We start from the raw sequence: 15,886 nt of genomic DNA, 5'->3' as shown, positions 1-15,886 counted from the left end.
CATTATCAAATATTTATTTCCCATGTAGGTACTTATAGACTGTGATCAAGTCACCCCTTAACCCTTTTTAAACTAAATCTATTTGAGCTCCTTAAGTCTGACATGCTTTCTAATCCTATAATCATTCTCAAGGCTCTTCTCTGAACCCTTTCCAATTTATTAACAGCCTCCTTGAATTGTGGACATCAGAACTCGACACAGTATTCCAGTAGTGGTGAATGCCGGTGCCAAATAGAGGTAAAATAATCCCTATTCCTACTTGAGATTCTTCTGTTTCTGCATCCATTTATCACATTAGCCCTTTTGGCCATAGTGTCAAACTGGAAAGTCATGTTTAGCTGATTATTCACCAGGACCCTCAAATCTTTTTCAAAGTCACAGCTTCCCAGGACAGAGTTCCCATACTGTCAGCATGTCCTAGATATGTACATTTACACTTACTGTTTTGCATGCCCACAATTTACCAAGCAATCCAGATCATGCTAGGTCAGTGATCTGTCTTCTTCATTATTTATCACTCCCCCAGTTTTTGTGTCTTATGCAAACCTAATCAGTCATTTTGTTTTTCTTCCAGTGTCCGTAATGTTAAATGACATAGGTCAAAAGACCAATCCCTGCAGGACCCCACTAGATATAACCCACTTGATGAGTCACTGTTTACAACTACATTTTGAGATCTATCAGTTAGCCAGTTTTTAATCCATGTTAAATAGTAGTTACATAACAGAGAAATTAAGCAAGATAGGCAAGGGTGAAAAGATATTGTCAATTGAGATTGAGGAATAGATGGAGAGCTGAGGAGGCAGGGAGATATAGAGGGGCTATTTCTCATATCAAAAGAGTAATAACATAGTTTGTGGTGACAGAGAAAGAAGCGCTAGATGAGCAGCATGGGGTCAGAGAGGCACGTAGAGAGTATCTCCATTAGGTAGGCTGCATTTTAAAACAAAGGACACTTTACCAGTATCCTGTGATGACTGGGAATCAGTGGGGTTGTTAGAGGGGATTGTTATTCCTTATGGATCTAATCAGACATTTTATTTTTATATAAACACACAAATGTTTAACTTATAACAAAAATAAGCATTGAAGGTGTGAGCCTGAGCCCACTGAAAGCACTGCCAAAGTTCCCATTGACTTCAGTTATCTAGGATTCTAATAGAAAATCTGTATTTTTTCTCTTATGCAACAGAGAATTAGATTTGTTTATGATTTGAAGTCCTTAGCCAGCATAACTTCTATGCAGACATCTGGTGCACTAACCTCAGGAGGCCATGCAGGCAAGGGCTGCCCAGTCACTTACCTGTAGTGGGCTTTACTGGTCTGAGGATGAAATGGTGGCCAGCTGCAAAAGGCTAAAACAAAAACTTCAGCTTTACGCTGTGGACTTTAAGACTTTCCTACCACTAGGCGCTAGTCTACACTACTCACCCGGATCGGCGGGTAGAAATTGATCTCTCGGGGATCGATTTATCGTGTCTCAGGTAGACGGATAAATCGATCCCCGAATCGACGCGCGTACTCCCACCTCGTCAGGAGGAGTAAGCGCTGTCGACGGGGGAGCCGTGGCGGTCGATTTGCCGCCGTCCTCACAGCGGGGTAAGTCGAATAGGATACGTCGAATTCAGCTAGACTATTCGCGTAGCTGAATTTGCGTATCTTAAATCAATTCCCCCCCCCCCCTCCAGTGTAGACCTAGCCTAGAAATGTGGAGTTTAAGGAAGTAACTGTGGCCCAGATCCACAAAGATATTTAAGTGCCTAACCCCAGATTTACGTCCCTATGTTCCAGTTTTGGCTTAACTCTGATCCACCAAACCCTGCAGGTGCCAAAGATCACTCAGCAACTAAGTTTTCATGGTATCAGTTCCCTTTGTGCCTAAGTCTCTGCTCTGGGCATGTGTGCTGGTGCCTTCCTTCAGGCATTTGGATGCAAATCTCCCACCTAAGTCGCAGAGTGAGTCACAAATCAGGGGAGCCTATGGAAGTCAATGGAAGTTAGGAGCATAAATACCTTTGTGGATCTGGGCCTAGACACTTAACTCGGCATTGTGGATCGCAGAGGTTTTCATGAGTATGTGTGAGGCAGTTTCCTTAGGCCCCTAAAAGTTAGGTGCTGCAACACTTAGTGTTGCAACACCCAAGTTCCTTTATAGATCTGGACCTATATTCCTTGGTTCGGAGCTAGCCACATCCAAAGGGTAGGATCAGAACTTGCAGATAGAGGGTCATAGAATCATAGAAGATTAGGGGCGGAAGAGACCTCAGGAGGTCATCTAGTCCAACCCCCTGCTCAAAGCAGGACCAACTCCAACTAAATCATCCCAGCAAGGGCTTTGTCAAGCCAGGCCTTAAAAACCTCTAAGGATGGAGATTCCACCACCTCCCTAGTTAACCCATTCCAGTGCTTCACCACCCTCCAGTGAAATAGTTTTTCCTAAGGGAAAAAAGGAGGGATAGCTCAGTGGTTTGAGCATTGGACTGCTAATCCCAGGGTTGTGAGTTCAATCCTTGAGGGGGCCACTTAGGGATTTGGGGCAAAATCAGTACTTGGTCCTGCTAGTGAAGGCAGGGGGCTGGACTCAATGACCTTTCAAGGTCCCTTCCAGTTCTAGGAGATAGGATAGGAATATCCAACCTAGACCTCCCCCACTGCAACTTGAGACCATTGCTCCTTGTTCTGTCATCTGCCACCACTGAGAACATCCTAGATCCATCCTCTTTGGAACCCCCCTTCAGGTAGTTGAAGGCTGCTATCAAACCTTCCCTCACTCTTCTCTTCTGTAGACTCAATAAGCCCAGTTCCCTCAGCCTCTCCTCATAAGTCATGTGCCCCAGACCTCTAATCATTTTCATTGCCCTCTGCTGGATTCTCTCCAATTTGTCCACATCCTTTCTGTAATAGGGGCCCCAAAACTGGACGCAATACTCCAGATGTGGCCTCACCAGTGCTGAATAGAGGGAAATAATCACTTCCCTCGATCTGCTGGCAATGCTCCTACTAATGCAGCCCAATATGCTGTTAGCCTTCCTGGCAACAAGGGCACACTACTGACTCATATCCAGCTTCTCATCCACTGTAATCCCCAGGCCCTTTTCTGCAGAACTGCTGCTTAGCCAGTCGGTCCCCAGCCTGTAGCAGTGCCAACTAAACATCAAGCCATTGATCTCTACCCGTTGAGCCCGACGATCTAGCCAGCTTTCTATTCACCTTATTGTCCATTCATCCAATCCATACTTTCTTAACTTGCTGGCAAGAATACTGTGGGAGACTGTATCAAAAGCTTTGCTAAAATCAAGATATATCACATCCACCGCTTTCCCCATGTCCGCAGAGCCAATTATCTCATCATAGAAGGCTGGTCAGGTTGGTCAGGCATGACTTGCCCTTGGTGAATCCATGTTGACTGTTCTGATCACCTTCCTCTCCTCCAAGTGCTTCAAAATGGGTTTCTTGAGGGTCCTGTGACACAGAAGATTTTGTTCTGCCTAGGGAAGAATTTAACCCATTTAAACTTTTACAGTCTTTCATCTCAAAGAGCTCAAGGGCCTTTAGTAACACGGATTCACTGGGCAGTATCCTGTGAGGCAGGTGAAGCTGGCATTAGTAGGAGGTTGGTCCTGTGGCTAAGGCACTAGCCTGAGCCCAAGCAACGTAGTTGGGTTCAATTCCCAGCTCTGCTGCAGGCTGCCTGTGTGACCTTGGACAAATCCTGTGCCTCAGTTCCCCAACTGTAACATGCTACTTGATTTCGCCTGTCTGTTTAGATTGTGCTGTCTGTGGGACAGGGACTTCCTTTCAATGTTTGTACAGCACCTGGCTAAATGGGGGCCCCAATCTGAAGCAAATGAAAAAAACATATTCATTTTACAGATGATAAACAGAGACACAGGTTATTTTTCTTGCCCTTCATTTATCAGCAAATCAATGACAGATAGGGCTAGGGCTCAAGATTTCCTATCCTCTTTACTGCTATACTGTAGGGTTACCATACGTCCGGTTTTTCCCGGACATGTCCGGCTTTTCAGCAATCAAACCCCCGTCCGGGGGGAATTGCCGAAAAGCCACACATGTCCGGGAAAATGGCCGGCACTTCCTCTCCCCCTGTGGCTCTGCTCCACTCCTCCTCTCTCAGATTTACAGAGCCACGCTCCCGAGCCAGCGCTACTGGCTTCGGGCAGCCCCCCCCTGCCTCCGGACCCTGAGCCCCCAGCCATGGAACTTCTCCTACCCTGCTCCAGCTGAGCTGCTCCCGCGGTGCAAGGTCCGGAGGCAGGGGGGGGCTGCCCGAAGCCGGTAACGCTGGCTCCTGCAGCTCTGCTCTGTAAGTCTGAGGGGGCGGAGCCGAGCAGCTCGGCTGGAGCCGGGGAAGGGACGTGCCCAGCCAGCTCTGGGTCCTGAGGCAGGGGAGGGCTGCCAGAAGCCAGCAGCTCGGCTCTTACATTCTGAGCGGGGAGGAGCAGCTCAGCTGGAGCCCAGGTAGGAGAAGTGGGGTCCGGAGGCGGGGCTGGGGGGTGCTGAGCGGGCTGGGGGGGCCAGGGGGTGCTCAGCCGGGGTCCGGGCCGGGGGGTGCTGAGCAGGCCGGGGGATGCTTGGCCGGGGGTCCGGGGGCTGGCGGGGCCAGGGGGTACTCGGCCGGGGATCGGGGGCCGGGCCGGGGGGTGCTGAGCGGACCAGGGGGCCGGCGGGGCTGGGGGGTGCTGAGCAGGCCGGGGGATGCTTGGCCGGGGGTCCGGGGGCTGGCGGGGCCAGGGGGTGCTCGGCCGGGGATCGGGGACCGGGGGGTGCTGAGCGGACCGGGGGGCCGGCGGGGCTGGGGGGTGCTGAGCGGGCCGGGGGATGCTTGGCCGGGGGTCCGGGGGCTGGTGGGGCCAGGGGGTGCTCGGCCAGGGATCGGGGGCTGGGCTGGGGGGTGCTGAGCGGACCGGGGGGCCGGCGGGGCTGGGGGGGGCTGAGCGGGCCGGGGGATGCTTGGCCGGGGGTCCGGGAGCTGGCGGGGCCAGGGGGTGCTCGGCCAGGGATCGGGGGCCGGGCCGGGGGGCCGGCGGGGCTGGGGGCCGCTGAGCGGGCCGGGGGATGCTCGGCCGGGGGTCCAGGGGCCGGCGGGGCCAGGGGGTGCTCGGCCGGGGGCCGGCCCAGGCTGGAAACGCCGGGGGGGGCAGCCTGGGCCGCTCCTCCTCCTCCCCCCACACCCCCCCTTACCTGCTTCAGGCTTCCCGCGAATCAAATGTTCGCGGGAAGCAGGGGAGGGGGCGGAGTTGGGGCGGGGACTTTGAGGAAGGGGCGGAGTTTGGGCGTGGGCGGGGCTGGGGGTGGGGCCGGGGTCTCGTGGAGTGTCCTCCTTTTGGACGCTCGAAATATGGTAACCCTACTATACTGTGCTGCCTCTAAAATAAACAAACACTACACTGGCCATGTACTGTAAACAACACTTGCAAGGGCTTTTCATTCTAAAGATGTCAGAAACTGAAAGAGGGGATACCTATAGCAAAAGCTAATATGTTCACAGAATAAGGCACAGAGCAATTGCAATTTCACATTTTGACATTCATGTTTAATGAATGTCCGAGTATAAAGCATTCTTAAGAGCATAGTCTTCCCTTGTCTACCTTCTAGACAGAGCTAGGTAAATTTGGAAAACTGTCTTATGAAAAGAGCACATGGTGTTAAGAGACTTTTGCCAAAACTCACTCAACTTTCTGTACGTTGCCTTTCCTCTGAATGTCTCATCTCTTGGCCCAGTAAACTCAGTAAAAGCACAGGCAGGGACTAGCCATTAGCTGGTTCATGCTGCTTCTTCCTTTCCATCCGTTCATAGCTGATGTCACTGCATACCAGCCATGCATCTAGAAAAGGAGACAAAACTACAGCATAGCCCTGGAATCAGCCTGCTATGGGGAGACAGAAATCTCCCCAGAGTCTGTGAGTGTTGCCAGTCCCAAGTAGCTCCAGGAGTAAAAGACCCAAGGTTGTTTATGAACTCAGCTCTGCGGTGCTTCAAGCCACAAGATAGGCCATCCACCCCCTCTGTTAATTCTCTGAGTTCCATGATCTTGAAATCTAACTATTCAACTGCATTAATATGAACAAATTCATTTTTGTGTTTAAAGCACTGAAAGTCAATGAAAAATCACAAGAGAAATAAGCAGGCGCTTATACCTTATTCAGTATGGAATAAGGGATGCTCCTTTACCTCATTATTCATTAATGTAAGCTAGCTTTCCAGAGGCTCTGAAGGCAGAATACCCACTCACACTTTGATTCAATAGTAAAATATTATCTGGTTGAATAACGTGAACACTTGTCTTGTGTGGCGTGTTAATATACAGTGGGATTTTGAATGTGAATGGCATTACAAAAGGTAACTTGCTCTAAAGACAGTTTGCCAGTCTTAGGCTCAAGTGTCTACTTTATATAGAAATAATCATGGAAAACTTATCTTTATGCTCAGCCAGTTCATAGAATCTGATTGCAAGATCTGTGGGGTTTTTTGTTCTCCTTTCAAGGAAATCCTTGCAGTTGCAGGCTTCAGTCTAAAGTGGTGCTGCATGGAAAAGGTTGTTCCTCTATCCCCACCCTGATATCCATGTGCAGTTGTATGAATAGGTTTGAAATACCATTGGAGTCAATGAAAAGACTTCAGTGAGCTTAACATAGGGCCTTATGCTGTGTCATCTAAACCACAGTTACATGTGTTATATACATCCATACATGATAACCTAAGTCTTCAGATATCTTCCCATGAATTAGCTCAATGATATGCTGTTGACATCACCAGCAGAACTGCATACATATTTCTAACATCTTGATCACTGCTTTTACCACAAGCACTGATGGTGAACGTACTTCCCATTCAGTTTATTGCACTCTGCTCCCATCCAAACACTTATAGTATATCAAACCACCTGGGAAAGATGATCTAGTAGGTTTACTTATGATCTAATTCTACCATCAGTTATTCGTCAAGGTGAAATGCTATCATTAGATGATTGCATTAGTCCCTTCTGGCCTTGTCAGTCCATCTAGGAGTCATAGATGGTGCCCACTTCAGGAGCTATTAAACCTGTTGATACCAACAGAATCAAAGCTATCATTTGCATTGTTTTTAAAAGGGTCTAGTCACTATACACAGTTCTCCCACACTGGATTGCTCCTGGTTTATTAAATACTTCCCTGAAATAAATCCTCCCCTGCTGCCTGTTATCCCACTCTGCCACAGTGATTTCAGAAATATTCCTGCCAGTCATTTGTCAACTCTGTGTCCACCTCTTGTAGAGTTACAGATTGCTGGACTGTCCAAATGCCACTCTTGGAAACATTTGCCAGTGGCTTATCTGTTGGGATTTTCTTTTGTCCCTCCACACACAGGCTTCTATAAGAAGAGAAGAAAGATATTTCTCTACATTCCCCTCCCCTGCTTTCTTCAGCTGCAAGTTGTTCTTCCTTCCTGCTTCTGGAAGAATACCTGCTTGAACTGCTGAAATGGCATGCACAGCAAAGATGCCCACCAGCGACTACTAAACCCTAGATGAGATTCTCCTTCATAAGCTAGCTAAAGATGATGTTTTTTATAGCAGCAGTTTATGAGCCTGGCAATGCAAATCTTAGATTGCATAGATGCCAGCAGCGCTGCTCCTCTGATAGGACTGTCTGCTTCCTTGGATCTCTGAAACAAATCTTTCCTTCTGTTTGTCCCAGTTTCCTTTGGAAAGACATCAAGTCAAACAGCTTTTGCCAGGTTCAGTCCTATTTCTTCCTCCATGCCTCTCAAATATTCCATGGGCATCTGGAAATCAATGAGATAAACTGCTATGCTAGAAATGGAGACTGGAGTTGAAGAGAGAGAGAGAGAGAGAGAGAGAGAGAGAGTGAGTGTGTGTGTGAGAGAGAGATCACTACTGCATGTTACCATCTTTAATCCTTTTATTTATTTAGTGTTTTTAGTTCTGCCATTAATGAGAGCTGGATCACTGGGGCTCTTCCATCCACTTTGTATTCCCTTTCCTTCCTCCTGGTTTCACTGTCCATGCAAAAGTCAATTATATTATGTGAAGATGAGCAGATAAAGTAAGCTAAGTCTCACAAAATTGCACTTACTGTAGGCAAGTAAAATCCTCTCATTTTCTCATTCCCACCAATCTTCATTGCAAAGACTTTGTGCCTTGGATGGTAAATTTTGATAACTTTGTAAGGCATATTCAACTAAGTGTTCTTCCATGGCCACACACACACACAAAAAATGGGGACCTGTAAATGCTGATGTTCTTTATCTATTGATCCCTCAAGGAAACGATTCCTTCCTCTGGCTCTGCCTAGGACCCACCAAGCTCTTTATTTCTTCAGCCTATTTAAATGTTTTTGCCAATAGGAGGAATGCTTTTTCCTTTTTAACAAAAGATGTACTCTTTCACTAGCAAGATGTGGACATCATATGCTCGATTAAACTGGCAAACAACATATCCCTTAAAGACAACTGAGAGACTCAGGAAGGTGGGCAATGCTTTTATGTCTTGTGCTAAATGTGTCTCAGATGTAGTAAGTATAAATGTGCATTAAGGAGTTTGGAGCAAGAGACCAAAAAGCTTGGAGCCCACAACTCTGAACGACACATTTTAGATGCTTTTAACATTCTGTAATCACTTGTTGCAGAAGGTAAGGAGAAATTAGTTTCTATCTACTCTGACCATAGCTGGAAGTATGTCAAATAGAAAAAGAATGCATGTCATTTCTGAGACATCCACAATGTGGTGTTCGTGAAGAGTCTTCTCCAAAAATTGGTAATCATATGTCACTTATTTTTGCTAAGGGGGTGGATAGGAGCCAGACCAGGTAGAGTCTGAGGCCACTGTTGTCTTGTTGCAGTCCGTGAGAGTAGTACATGGGAAAAATGGAAAGATGCATGACAAGTTCAGACTCCTGCATTTCCCAGAGGCACACCACAATGCCCGCATGATGAGTCCCCAGCCACATTTGCACTGAAACTCTTGAGAGCAATTCCTGATGATATCTTGATTCAATATAAAGCCATTACAAGTGTCAGCAGAGACAGGTTTTGGAGGGCTGTAGCAACCCATGTTACAATACAAACTTGCCTCCTGGCTTATGGATGAGTTCTCCCATCTCACCAAAATGGAGAAACAAGATCAAGGATCAACTACTAGCTAAGTCAGTGACGGGTGCATCTGCTGTGCCCCTCCTGCCCATTTGGACTCCCCATCTTCATCCCATACGGGTAGTAAGCAGCCTCAGAACACTGATTTTGAGCAAAACCCTGACCTTGCACTTAAACTGCTAGCTAAGTTGCAAGAAAATAAGTGCAATTGAATTGCAGTGCTGTCTCCTCTCCTGGGTCTTTGATATGACAAAAGCAAGTCGGAAGCGGGAGTGGTATTGAAAGGGCTTCTCCCTTCACTGGAAGCATCCCAAGCTGAGGCCTCCTTAAGAAGTCCAGTAATGCCACTGGGCCTTTAACTCCTACCCATGCTGTATTGCCTCAAGCCTTTCCTTCTTACTTCACCTGTCGCCAGAGTCGTCCTCTCTCTCCAGCCTTCCTACAGCCCCTTTTCTGGGCTTCATGGTTCCCTAACTCTCTGGCCACAGAGCTGGTCTCTAGATTTCCCCCTCCTCTTTTCTGCAGGTTTCTCTAAACAATGGAATACAATTGGTCAAAAGTTGGAATTTCTGTTCCATGGGAAAATTCTAGAAAAGAATTGTTTTGTTTTAAAATGAAAATAGGAATTTTAAATAGTTCTCTAGAAGGGAAAATCTGAAATATCTCATTAAACATTCTTGAAACAAAATTGAATCTGAAGCCCAAGGTCCAACACTCCCAGGACTTATAGGCTCACAGCTAGCTGTCAGTCCAAGCAGAATGATGAAGAACTTAGAAGTTCTGGGAGCCTTAGAACTCAGGCTTGGGCTTTGATTTTTTCCAAGGAGAATGGCATTTTAGATGTTGATTTTGTAGACAGACCACAGTTGGGGTTATGCTTTTGCACTCACATAATTGGTTTTGTAAACAATTGGAGGTGCAGATAAGTTCTAATGAATTGTATATCAGATTTATAACTACCTGATTTGCAGGCACATTCCCACAGTTTAGTTGCATGTGCAAAAATGCACTGGAAAAAGTACAGCAGTTCTGAAAATCAAGTCCTTTATATTGTGTACAACACTGAAAACATACAGAAATTTAAACATTTTAGGCATAGCTTTTGAAAACCAACTAAGGGATTTTGACACCTTGTTTCCACTAATTTTACTTGGAATTGGACATCCACATCCCCCATATGACTTTAAAAATCTCAGCCTTAAATATTAAATCCATGGAACTATTTTGCAAGGTCTTGGAAATCTCAGTTTTTTCAACGGTCAAAGTGAAACCTAAGAACTGCTTTTCTTATCAGATCTCCATATAAAAGCTTCTCCCTCTTACACCAGCATGGCGTGAGGACTGAGGACTTCTTGGAGGACTGAGTCTACTTGCAGAGATCTGCACCCACAAAGGCCAATTCTTTTTCAAGATAACTGCAAGAGGTGCAAACTCTTTTAGAGTTGGATCAGAAGATGAATTGTGCTCTTGTACCATTGCAAATTCAGAATCACTCCACTGAAGTCATCAGCCACTTGGGCCTTCAGTGGAATTATTCCACATTTACAGTGGTGTGAAAACGTGTCCATGTATGACATGAATAACAGCAAAGTTTGGCCCAGCATCTTTACTCATCAGTGGTGTATAAGGCTAGTTGAATATTAGCCTAATGAAACTCACCTCGAATCAATAGAATGCACCGCACACTGACTCTCAAATTGTGACACCAGAGGATAAGGCACATCAGGTGTGTGCAGCTGTCCCCAGTAGTTAGAATAGATTGAACCAGGAGGGAGCTCTGGGTGCACTTACCTAAGACAGGAAGAGTAATGGGAACTCTTGCTGTGCCTTTGGCAGAGAAAGAGGAGCAGTTGCTTTCTCCCCAGCCTCTCCTTACTTTAACCCCTACCTCATCCCATCTACTGTAAATCCCGTAAAAAACATCTCTACTTGCTTACAGAGCTAGCCATGCAGAGCCCAAGTGCAAAGACTGAGCAATGTCTCTTACTCCAACACTAAGCCTACAATGTTATTCATTTACTTGAATGCTAGTGAAACCACCAAAAATAATTTAGCTGCTAGCTAGCATTTGCCAGTCAGATTATCTATTTTAGCCACAAACTTTAATGCATTTAGCCTCACATCACCTCTGTGTGGTGAGAAAATATTATTATCCCTATTTTGTAGATGTGGCACTGAGGCACACAGAGAGACTTAAGAGCCCAAATACCTTTGAGGATCTGGGCCTAACTTTTGGAAGTTAGGACCTTTGGGGATCTGAGCCTAAGTAACTTGTCCACGGTCATGAAGGATGTCTGGGACAGGGCAGAGAATATGAATTGAGGTTTTCAGAGGCCTAGGCCAGCACGCTAACTCCTGGACCATCCTTCCTCTCTACTATTCTAGCTATCTGCCAGCTCTGTGTACACAACTGGACAGTCTGCATTCCACTGCTGATCAACATGTGCTGTTCAAAATGCAGGAGCTTAGCACTACAAGACACAGACAGCTTGTCCCCCACTACTTACACTGATTCTATGTGGAATATGGACAAACTCAAGGCTTTATCTGTGATCTTCAAATGTCTCTGGAAACAATCCAAGCTACTTGAGGGACTACCACTTCACCGTCTATGACTATGATCACCTTCAAAAGCTAGAGTCCACTAGAGCAATGGAATTGCCAACCACAAAAGTGAGACCAGAGAGCGCTGGAGACAGAGCTATGGAGGTGGAGATGTTTTTTCAGCAATTTTGGCCAATGACTGCAGAGCAGAACTCACTCACACAGCTGTACCTGGCAGTAATAGATTAAAAATTGTTTTGGATGAACCCAAAACAAATGTTTGTTTGCAGAAAAACAAACATGTTTGTTTCGGGTTGAATGAAACATTTTGTTTGACCTGAACTGAAAGACTTAGTTTTCTTTGAAATGCAAAGGAAATTTTGAAACACCATTCACAAAACCAATGTGAAGGTGGCCTACTCCATACCCTAGTGGTTAGAGCCCTCAGCTGGGATGTGGTAGACCCAGGTTTAAGTCCCCATTATTCCTGATTAAATATTTACAGGAGCAGGGACTGGAAGCCAGGTCTCCACCCCTCAACCACAAGGCTATAGAGTCATTTTCTCACTCTCTGGCCTCATGAGTATTTACATAGTTATGCAAAGTGGAATAGCGTCAACAGAGAGATTGAAAGCAGCTCAGCCCCTATAGGCTGGTGGTTAGGGCACTTGTGAGAGCCACGGAGGGTGACCAGATGAGGGAAAGAAAAAATTGGGACACTTGGGGGGGGGGGGGGGGGGGAGGGGGGAGGAGGAAAAAAAAAAAAGCCGAGTCAGTCTCTGCCAGCGGAGCAGAAAAAAAGCACTGCTGGTGCATATCGGGACAATTTTATCGGGACAGTCCCAATAAAATCCCTAGAGCCACGTTCCAGGCCCTGCTCTGAATCAGGCAGAGGGGGAACTTGAACCTGTAACTGCATGCTCTAATAGTGAGACCACGAAGAGGAAGGCATAGGTACCTCCTCAGTTATATGAATAGCTCTCAAGTCTCCTTGTGAATCTAGAGCTCATTCACCCGGGCCCCCAAAGCAAAAACTATTCAGTGAATTTGTTATGAACTTCTTGTGCTTAACAACCTGTCCCAACTTGTGTTTAGCTCACTCTGGGTATCTGTTCCAAACTGAAGGAGCTCTGTGTAGCTCGAAAGCTTGTCCCTTCCAACAACAGAAGTTGGTCCAATAGAAGAGATTCCCTCACCCACCTTGTCTCTCTGAATAGCTTCATTCAACCTGAAACTGCATTTTTCAGCAAATAAACTATTCATTCAAAATCCCCCTCCCCCCCAGCTCTGGTCCCAGACTGCATCAGGGTAGCTACAATCCTCAATGTCTACAGAATGAAATACAGAAGAGGTTTCTTCCATCTTTGTGGTACTCAAATAAAAACAAAACAAATTCCCTCCATTTTGGAGACAGTGAGATTCTGTGTGTTCTTTTAAAAATTTGTAAGGAGCTAAAATACTATGGTGCTAATCATGGTATTAAAAAAATCTAGAAAGAGAGAACAGACAGAACATGCCACATTTTATTTTTAATGTAGAATTTTTAAAATAATGTTTATTTTTAAAAGCAGAATTAAGGGGGGTCCAATAAGAAGAATGAATACTACAAAATTATGAATAACTTTATTTTCTTGATGCCTTTTTGTCCTTCATTGCCCTAAAATGCACTCTATTTCCATGTGATCACTGAGATTTCTTTATCTTTCTTTGACTGACAAATCTGCTTATTAAGCAAATTTATTCAAGACTATTTGTGTAATTATTTTATATAACATATGAATCAAGCAATATAAAACCAGAGGTAAAGCAAATTGCTATCTTTCTTATCCTTTATCAAAATGATAACGTTTGTATCAAATACAATTGGTGTTCAGTGTTAACAATTCTGTATGTATATTATAATTCCTGGAATTAGGATAAGCAAATGTATTATCAAGCTAAAATGTTTCCTGATTAAAATGATTTTGTTTTTTGTTTAGGTCCATCTATTAAAATTTTAACTTTGTACTTTAACATAGGATTTTATTCTGTACATTTCATATTAAAACACTGTATCTTGTGAGTCTAAATGTGCAGGACTGAAAGCAATGACAGGATACAGTTTGATTTGCTTCTGTTTATTTAAAGCATTCTTGGGTTATATCACTTCCTCCCACTGATGATAGTAATAAAAGCATTCTTATGCTAGCTTTGTTATAAGTTGGTAATTATGTGACTTGTCTAACAGAAGTTTTTGGCTGAAAATAGCTTTTGTCACTAGTAAATGGGGTCATTTTAACTTATTTACTGGTAAAATGAACAATTTTAGCAATTACATGGCACTCCCTAAACTTGATTTATAGTTGAAACAATTAGCTTATTTTTACTCATTGTGCTGCACCATCAGCTGCTGCTAATTGGAATGTCAGTTTACTCTGGTGACTGAGCTTATGGTCACAAACACTGTAACTAGGGCCAGACTTTCAGAATCAGGGGAGTACAAATGCTGCACAAACATTGGGCACTACTACCTTATATGCACAAATAGCTGACCTCTGTGCACTAATTAGGTGTTTGTTCATGCATATAACCATCTGAGAAGAGAGGCTGTTGATGTTTTTCATTTAAGGCAAATTTTATCAAGCAATATAGAAGCTGCGGCAGGCCTACAATGCAGCAGGATTGCTTTGGAGGGGCAGGTATGTATGGAAACTTCCCACCTCCTAAAGTATAGGGAAACAGGGCTCCCCTCTATTTCTACATTGTCCAGGATGGAGAAGATACGGGAGCAGACTAGGGTAGAGACACAAGTGTGACTGGTGGGCTCTTATTACACAAAACCAGTGGCTACAAATAATGGGAGTTTTGATATTGACTTCAACAGGCCATGATTTCACCTACAATTTCTCTAAAACACTTTTAAATTTCCCTCTACCACCAGCAACTACTACTTGGTAGTGATAGGAATGACCAAAAACTCTCTTGTGAAAGTTATCTGAAGCTACATGTATTCCCTCTCCCCCTCAGTAAGATTAAAAAAAAAATTGTGAATAAATCCTTGAAAGTATAACCCTCTTATACTATAGAACAGACAAAAGGCCTGAATATCCTTTCTCTATAGCTGCCATCTTTTGGTCTTACTGTGAAATGTTCATTTCTAAAAATTCCTCCTTTTAAGAGTTTAAATCATCTCTCCTAGTGACTGCCTCATTTAAAAATATTAATTTTTAACAGGAAAATTCACTTTTCAAAGGTGAAATTGCAGGTTTAAACAGTATATTTTTTTTTAATGTTGAGCTATGCTAGTTTGTCCAAAAACAGGAACTACTTTCTCAGTAACACAAAGGTTCATAATGACTTATTTAACTGGTAAATTGATTTATGTGTGGTGCCTCTTATATATTTTGACTATTAAAAATTTCTGAATAATTGTTCAAAATTCACAATATACAAGGCAATAATGAGAGTTGCATCAGAGGAGTGTCATTCATTTGAGAGAGCTCATTCTGGGGTCTCAAACTGGTAAACTTTTATCAAATCTAGCACTGCCAAATCTAGAGATTAGTTAATCAGCATTCAAGTAGGGAACAGTTAACAAGCAGAACTCTCTGTTCCTTTTGTTACAGATGAACTCATTGGGCCAAATTCCCAGATAGTGCAAACTGGTTTAACTCCATGGAAGTTATGCCAAGTTGCCCATAATTTTTTTTTAACTCTTAAAACAGGGTCTATCCCTCACATGTTGAGAGCTCGCCATTTTCGTAGACTTTCAGCCATACTACCAGGAGGCACAGTTCTAGGTAGACGAAAGGACAGCTGGTTGCTGGATGATAGGGTATGTTGAAACTCTTGGGATGAACCAGTCACAGTCCATGCTACCTCCTCAGTCCTGTACTGCTTTGTTGCTGGTTCTCACGCAATCATTGATGTGGCATCAACAGAATGAGGGCAGGCTGAAAGAGTGGATCAGACTCTACTTGACAGGTGTATCACCACCACTCTGTAGCAAGGAGATTAAAGACTGACTACGGAAATAGGAGGGGTCCCATTTGATTGAGGGAAAGGAGTTGGCAGGACTAATGAAGGGGGCCAAGGATATTAGGACAGCTTCTGGAGTTGTTTCAGCTACATCCAAACAGAGCACTAAAGACAAATATTTATGTAGGGAAGAATGGTCTAGTGGTTGGGGCACTCACTGAGGACTTGAGAGAGCTAGGTTCAAGTCCCTACTCTACCACAGTCTGCCTGTGT

This window comes from Chrysemys picta, chromosome 3 (genome assembly GCF_011386835.1).
Source record: "Chrysemys picta bellii isolate R12L10 chromosome 3, ASM1138683v2, whole genome shotgun sequence".
In the NCBI taxonomy this organism is placed as follows: Eukaryota; Metazoa; Chordata; order Testudines; family Emydidae; genus Chrysemys; species Chrysemys picta.
Note: the sequence above shows the minus strand (reverse complement) of the source record.